This window comes from Mus musculus, chromosome 11 (assembly GCF_000001635.26).
Source record: "Mus musculus strain C57BL/6J chromosome 11, GRCm38.p6 C57BL/6J".
Classification (NCBI taxonomy): Eukaryota; Metazoa; Chordata; class Mammalia; order Rodentia; family Muridae; genus Mus; species Mus musculus.
In genome coordinates, this window is record NC_000077.6 from 6,832,691 (window position 1) to 6,840,831 (window position 8,141).

Consider the following 8,141-nt stretch of genomic DNA (forward strand, 5'->3'; position numbering starts at 1 on the left):
GATGATGGTTTGTCCTGGCAAGGAACTCTTGGTTCTGAATGTGGCCTCACACCAGGCTTTGGTTGGGCCTTTACAGTTAACTTTTTGTCTATGTGAACAGAGTACCCCACCGAAACAACGGAAGGGAGGGAGAACTTATTTTGACTCGTGTGTGTATAAGAAGTTCTGTTTCACAGTATAAAGGACCCAGAGAGTTGACCAGTTTTTAGCATGGTGGGCCAGGAGGGTGGGTGCCAGTACCCTGTGGATATTTTTCTTTCCCCAGTATCATTCCACACAAGCCCTCAGTCCAGGGGATGCAGTCTCATACACTGAGGGCGGGTCTCTGCGCTAGGTGATGGTAAACCCAATCAAGGTGACATTGGAGATTGAACCCCAGTGAAGCAGATCTTTGCACATGGAACCAAGAGCTGGGAAAGGGAGTATGAGATGCATCTCTGGCAGACAACGCCCATGAGTGCTCACGAGCACCGAGTCCAGACTCATCTGCACGGGGAAATGCACAGGCCAAGCTTTCCCAAGGGGCACGGCGCCTACTCCGTAAGTGCTCTGGTGTAACTTTTCAATCTGCCAAGATCTTTTCTGACTGGATCATGTTCATCATCTCTGGGAATTAGGGACTTACAGCTTCCCTCAGGTCACTGGCTCCCCACAAATGTCAGTAAAAGCTGTTATGGGGGCAACAAGGAGTCCACTCACACCTCAGATGAAGTGGCTGAGGAGAGGACTGTGATCCGAAAGTGATCCCGAAGAGTGGCCATCTTGTGGGTGCATAGATGGGAACGGGGAAGAGGGTTCCGTGATAGGCTGGGAGGTGTAGGTCCCTAAGCATCCATAGAACAATTCTGTGGAATTCTCAGGGGACACTCACGGCAGTTTTGGAGGGAGTTAGCTTCTCCCAGTGAGGCCAATGGAGACTCAAGCTGTCATAATTCAGATACAGAAACAGAGCTTAGCTTTATTTTATAGACATGGGCTTTTGGGAACTAGTCAATGAGGATATGTATCAAGGTACTGTGTAAAAATTGGGTTTTCGGAGTACTCGGCTCAGAACAAACTACTTGCTATTTTCTGAGGAACAAGGACTGTGATATGTGTCAGGTGTTGGGCGGTTCAGTATGGGACCCCAAGGATGATCCACTTTCACCAGAAGATCATCCACGTTGGTGTGAAGAGCCAGCATGGGCCCGGGTGCCTGGCTGCTCATATTGTTTCATCCACCTTGTGTGAAGTGCCAGATGGGCCTGGGGTGCTTGGCTGCTTCATATTGTTTCATCCACGTTGGTGTGAAGAGCCAGCATGGACCTGGGGTGCCTGGCTGCTCATATTGCTTCCTCAGGAAAACACTGGTAAGTACACTGGGCAGGGTGATAGTCCAGTGCTCTAGTCTTGGTTCGGAGCGGGTGTCAGAACCTCGGATCACGAGGCCTTCCCTTGCCACACCTCCAATATTGAACTCAGGGTTTTCATTTCCTCTCCTGCCTGTTGGAGCCTTGTGTGTGTGCGTGCGGCTTCTAGAAATTCTACGAGCACTTGATGGTAAAAACACTCGTTCCACCAGCCCATCAGTACGAAAAGCGTCGGGTGAGACTTCCTAGTGGACATACAATGGCTTCACGGGGAAACCCAGGACCACATCCCTCACTCCTGAGCGGAAAGGAGCCTTGCTGGCTCAGCTGAGAAGATGCATATATGTGGAGATATATCTTACCCAGCTCCTGAGCGCCCTCAAGTTCTTATAAACAGGCACCCCGGCCCCAGACTTCATGAGTAGAAGCATCCTGGGGATGAGAATAGAGGGAACCATGCCCATAATCAGCACAGAACGTTGACTGAAAACAGTATCCCACAGGTAACAAAGAGGTTGCAATTTTTAGGAGAGCCAGAGAGAGAGAGAGAGCGAAGAGGGGAAGGAGAGGGAGAGGGGGAGGGGGAACGAGAGGAGGAACGGGAGCCGGAGCGAGAGCACAGGATCCTAAAATGGGAACCTAAAATCCTAAAATGGTTCAGAGAGGAACCACCAGTTAGAACCCGAGTTGCTGTACGTTAGCCAACTCTGAGCGTGAGTTTGAGCGCTGACTGTTCAGCATCAGACAAAGGAAGGAAACCCCGTGGGGCATCCGCAGGGTGCGCATGCCTGCTTGATTTGGCAGCTACATACTCTTCAGCAGACCTAAAACTCTCGAACTTGCCAAAAAACTTTGGGTGGCATGGTTATTTTCTTGAGACCCCAGGGTCGTATTTTTAGAATAGTTGTAGCAATTCAGTTTCAAGGTATTGGGGGAAGTGGGGAGACATTTGCTATCCCTCATGTTTCTCATGCTGAACTAGAAGTGGAGACGTTGACAACCTGTCAACCCCCTTTAATTGGGATTTAAAAGCATGTAAGAGAGGAAATGATGAAATTACTAGTTAGCAAGAAGTCAATGAGAGCTTTGAAAATTACATGGAGGTTAAAACAAAGTGATGTTAAAGAGTAAGAAAGTAAAGAGGACTTCTGAGGAACTCAGTGTCAGTGGCTCGCTCACTGTCCTCCTCTGACCTCGCTTCTCCCTCCCGCTCCTACTCTCACCCTCAAGGGCAAGAAAGTCATCTTACTTTACTTTGCATACTTTTAATTTCAGAACAAAATAACACAACCAACCAACAATTCAACCAACCCATAATACACAGTACCCAATCCTGTTATTCCATGGGAGAGGTTTTTCCTGCCCTAAGGTACGAGGGCAGGATAGAAGAGATCCCTTTGGACGTTAGCTGAGAGCCAGGTGGGTCAGGACCCCTCAAGGATGCTTGGGGAGCCACAGGGACACTATACAGAGGGCTTGGGCTTCCCAGGGAGTCTCTAGTCTAGTTCTTCCATGCACGAGGCATCTCCTCACCCTCAAGCGTGTGTGTGTGTGTGTGTGTGTGTATGTGGGAGTGTCATCAGAAACAGCAACTCCTCTGCTGTCACTGCATCTTTAGCAATGCCCAGGCCTCGTGTGATCATGTGGCAGGTTCAGTCGGAGTGGGGTTGGGATCCTTATGTGAGAAAGAGGGGAGCTGGGCGGTTTCAGACAGCTTTGTTGTTTATGTCTGCCTCAGCCTACTACCCCAGAGTCTCCACAATGGGGTGGTCAGGACTGATCTCTAGGTGTGTTTTGGCCATTGTGTAGCTCACTGCACAGTTGTCTCTCAGTGCCTGGGCCTTCATGATCCGCTCCATCATTCACTCCATCTGTTCAGCTGTAGGTGTTTGTCACAGGCAGCAGGGTGAAGACACAAGCCTATTGGAGATTGTCACCAGTCAACGTTCCTATCCACGATCTCCTTCATGAGTGAGATTCTCAAACTTCACCTTGCTCTCCTTCATTTCTTTTGTTCCCCACCTTCTGGTAGCCACAGGCCCTTTCCATCAGATTTCTGGAGCTGCTGTATGCAGTAGCCATCGATAGGCTCAGTCCTATACACCACCTCAAAGCCCTGCTTCTTCTGTGCACACTCCTCAGAGGCAGAGTTGCCCACCTGCTCTTTGCTCTCAGCAGTGATATCCTAGATGGACTTCTGTGTTGCAGTCATGTGAGATACATAGGCTGACAGGGAAGTCACCTCATCTCCAGAGTGAGAGGTGTGATATCGAGAGCTCAGAGAGGTGCCGGTGTTCAGTGGAATCGTCATGGATTTCAAGCTTTAAATTCTTGGAGAATGTCTCATAAGATTTCTTGTAGTTCTCTCTGTCTTCAGCCAATTCCAGATACTTCTTCACGGTGTTTTTGTGGATGACTTTCAGGATCTTGTTCTGCTGGGACATTTCTTGGAAGATGTTCAGGGGCAGGACCTTGGAGACAATCACACCACGGAGAAGGTCAGGTACTCAGGAATCAACTCATCACAGCTGCCCATGATGAACACATGGTGGACGTACAGGTCACCTCCTCCTCCTTTTCCTCCTCAGAAAGGTCAAAGGGAGCCCTATGAAGAATGAAGAGCAATGCCCTGAATCCCAACTGACCTTCTACAGAGAAATACTTGACTGCCCAGTGGCCTTCCCAATCATGGGTAAAGCTCTTATAGAATTCACCATATTCCTGAGTGATGTCATCAGGGTTTCTGGTCCAAGTAGGCTTAGTCTTATTCAACTCTTCCTGATCAATGTCTTTCTCCTTCCTTTTCTTCCTTTCCTTATTTTTTTTAACTTTGCCACTGTCATCCTCCTCATCTGACTCCACATCTTCAACCTTAGGCTTCTCCTTATCATTCTTATCTTCCTCCTCTTTCTCACCTTATCTTCCTCTGCCTCCTCATCACTGATCTCATTTCCTAGTCCCTTCTCCAAGTAGAGGGTGATGGGATAGCCTATGAACTCTAGGAGTTTCTCCACCTCCTCCTTGACCCCATCTCCTATTAGTATTCTGTCTGGTCTCGTTTGAGGTGAGAGCCCAGAGGGAAGCATCACTTTGGTACTCCAGCCTATGGACTCACGTTGGTCTGTATGAACTGTGAAGGATGTGCCAGCAGAAGACGTGCAGGCATACTGCTCATCACCATTGTGCTTTGTCATCACAACCACGTTCTCTGCTACTGTACAGGTAGAGTGGAATCCAACTCCAAACTGCCGATCATGGAGATGCCTGCACCAGCCTGGAGATCCTCCATGATCAATCGATCATGTATAAGACCTGTGTCAGATTTAGCAATGGCTCCCAAGTTACTTATGAGGTCAGCCTTGGTCATGACAATGCCCCTGTCCACCAAAGTCAGCATGCACTCTTGAGGGTTGGGGTTTTTATGGCTGTTTCACTAGAAGGGATCTGTCAGGCTCTCAGTCAGTCATGCCTAAGGCATCAGAAGCATTAGAGATCAATTCCCAAAGGAAATTTCTTGTTTCAATAGAAAGTATCAGTAATGAGGAACATGAGCTGAGCGATTTCTGTCTCAAAGGTCTCCCTCTCTTCCTCTCCATGGTACACTTCCTCAGGCATCTTGACAGGAAAGCCAAGTAGTAGTTCAGAGCAGGGTGTGCCTGGACCTTCTCTGACTCATACACCAAACCTAGGCAGTGCAGGGGTGACACAAGAGACCAATGGAGGTTTATATCCCAGAAAAATCTCTATAATCTCAACACAGAGCCCAGAGGGAGTCCCAAAACTTTTTGTATTGGACAAAACCTGAGCTATTTCCTGAGTCATGTCATTTATTCACTGAGACTTACCCAAGTGTTTCAGATCATACTACTGACCCACTCACAGGTGAAGTGGAAATTTCTGGTTTCTTTGGAAACTCAGTTGTGTCATATGATGTTTTTCCAGAAGCTCTCTTGTGAGAGGATGTTTTGCTGAAGCCAACATGCGAGTGGCATGTGATGTTTTGCTGAAGCCAACATGTGAGTGGCATGTGATGTTTTGCTGAAGCCAACATGTGAGTGGCATGTGATGTTTTGCTGAAGCCAACATGTGAGTGGCATGTGATGTTTTGCTGAAGCCAACATGTGAGTGTCATGTGATGTTTTGCTGAAGCCAACATGTGAGTGGCATGTGATGTTTTGCTGAAGCAGACTCTTGAGAGGGGGTGTGATGTTTGGGAAGAGTGTAAATGGAACCCCATAAACAGTGAGAGGTGGCTCTTGCATTGCGATGCCCTGCAATGCTTCACTGGTCTTTGCTGGACCTCACTTCGTAGAGAGAAATGCACCAAAAAACTTCTTGTGGTATTCTGGCTGACTCTGGCTGCTTCCACTGACTCCTCTGTTGATCCAGTAGAGCCTCGTGGTTTCTGCTGGATCATGCCACCACTACCAATTTGTGTTTGGTGTTTGCTACTAAACAGGACTGCTGGTATACTGACAACAAGGGTGGAATTGCCCCCAAAGAAGTGCTTCTAAACAAGTCCACAACACCCTTTTCCTATTAACCTTCTTTCTTCCCTACTTCTAGTCAGTGGACTGGAAAGGAGGCTGGAGTATTTAAGAACCCTTAATAAAGTAGGTCATGAAAAATCTAAGCCTATGAACAAGTTTTCTGACTTTGTTTTGTAAGGGTGTCTGTCTTTCAGCCACTAACTCTTAAGACAGGGAGGAGGTTTATTGGCCTCTGCACAGCAAGCTCATCCTTTGGCTCTTTGTCTTCCTTAGGCCTTCTCCACATTTAGGTTAATCTCCCTCTTGGACTTAATGCGATTGTGTTGTGGTCTTAGAGTTCCTTGTTAGGTTGGTTTCATGGTAACTGTTGATTTCATGAAATGCTTGTGTCGTTTTGTTTTGTCTGTTGGCCTATGGGTCTGATTTGATACCCTTGTTTTATATGTATATTTACTCTCCTGGTGGCATTGTGTTTTCCCTATGTCTGCCTCACTATGTTCCTTGGTTGTTTCTGTGTTGTCTAAGAAGGTTGCTGTCTAAAGCCCATCCTACCTAAAGTCAGATATGCCACAGTTAATTATGACCCTGGGTTGGGACTGTGTAAGGGAAAAGGTTTGAAATCTAAGCAGTGGGGCTGGAGAGATGACTCAACAGTTAAGAGCATTGGTTGCTCTTCCAGAGGACCTAGGCTCGATTCCTAGAACTCACAATCGCATGTAACTCCAGTTCCAAGGAATCCAGCTCTCTCTTTGATTTGGTCACCAGGCACATATATGATATTTGACAGATATGCAGGCAAAACACCCGCACATAAAATAATAAAACAATGAGTTTTACCTAAGTCATCAGCAACAATAAAAATCCTTAGGATTTGACCAAATAGACAGGTGGTTACAATTTTTTTCACCCTGTTACAAATTTAGATCAAGACTCATTTTTTCTTTTCTTTTCTTTTCTTTTCTTTTCTTTTCTTTTCTTGTTTTGTCATGTCTTCTCTCTCTCTTCCTTCCTTCCTCTCTCTCTCTCTCTCTCTCTCTCTCTCTCTCTCTCTCTCTCTCTCTCTCTCTTTCTTTCTTTCAAAGATTTATGCCCAAAGAGGGCATCAGATCCCATTACAGATGGTTGTGAGCCACCATGTGGTTGCTGGGAATTGAACTTAGGACCTCTGGAAGAACAGTCAGTGTTCGTTACCACTGTGCCATCTCTCTAGTCTCAACACTCCTTTTTAAAATTTACCAATCTGCTTTATTGGATTACTTTGTCTATGGTTAAGATTTCAACTGAAAAGTCATGTGATCTTGCCATATGAGTGAGTTTCTGAAAGCCACCTTTATATTTGTTGTGTGAATGGTCTACATGATACCATCCCGTGAAGGGCCAGTCGAAATCAGCTTATAGGAAAGTAAGTGCTTATGTAAATTTAGTTGAAATACTTCTTAATTCATAGGACTGAAACAAGTTTAATAAATTAACTTAGACTTATTAGTAAGAGAAAATAGAAACGTATCAAAGACAGCAAGCACATTCTTGCCTGTGTTATTATTGTTAGATATTTAACACACAGTGTCCACATCTTCTATGTTTCAATGTAATTTCCCGGAAGGGAGATGGCTCAGTCAGTGCAGCTCTTGCAGCATAAGCCTGAGGACCTGAGTTCAGATCCTCAGGTTTCACAAAAAAAAAAAAAAAAAAAAAAAAAAAAAAAAAAAAGCTGGGTGTTCTTCTAAAAAGAAACAGAGGAGGAGCAGTGGATGGGGTGAGGGGTGAGGGGTGAGGGAGGAGGGGCTGGGTGGAGAGGAGGGAGGAGCAACTGCGGTCAGGAAGTAATATAAGAGAGAAGAATTAAAACAGAAATGCTGGGTATGAACATGCGTACCTGTAATCCCAGGGCCAAGGAGGCAGAGACAGGCTGATCCTCACTCTACTGGCTGGCCAGCTGTGCAAAGTCAGTGAGCTCCCGACCAGTGAGATGCAAAAATACGGTGAGAGCAACTGAAGCAGGCATCCAGTGCTGACCTCTGGCTTTCCATATCTGCACACATAAGTATATGTACACATGCATGAGAGACACACACACACAGACAAAGAGAGAGAGAGAGGGAGAGGGAGAGAGGGGGGGGGAGGGAGAGGGAGAGAGAGAGGAGAGAGAGAGAGAAAGAGAGACAGAGAAAGAGAGACAGATGTAGCTTTCTAGGTTTTAATTAAAATGTAAGTTATTTTATTTTGTTACCAAAATGAGTTTTCTAGATTGAGAAATTTTATAAAGAAAAGTAAGAAAGTATTTCAAGTATGAAAGTGAGGC

The 8,141-nt window shown here is 46.1% G+C and overlaps 1 pseudogene; it reads right to left on the reverse strand.

Moving 5' to 3' along the window:
• Gm11983 (predicted gene 11983) lies at positions 2,917-5,054 on the reverse strand (annotated as a pseudogene).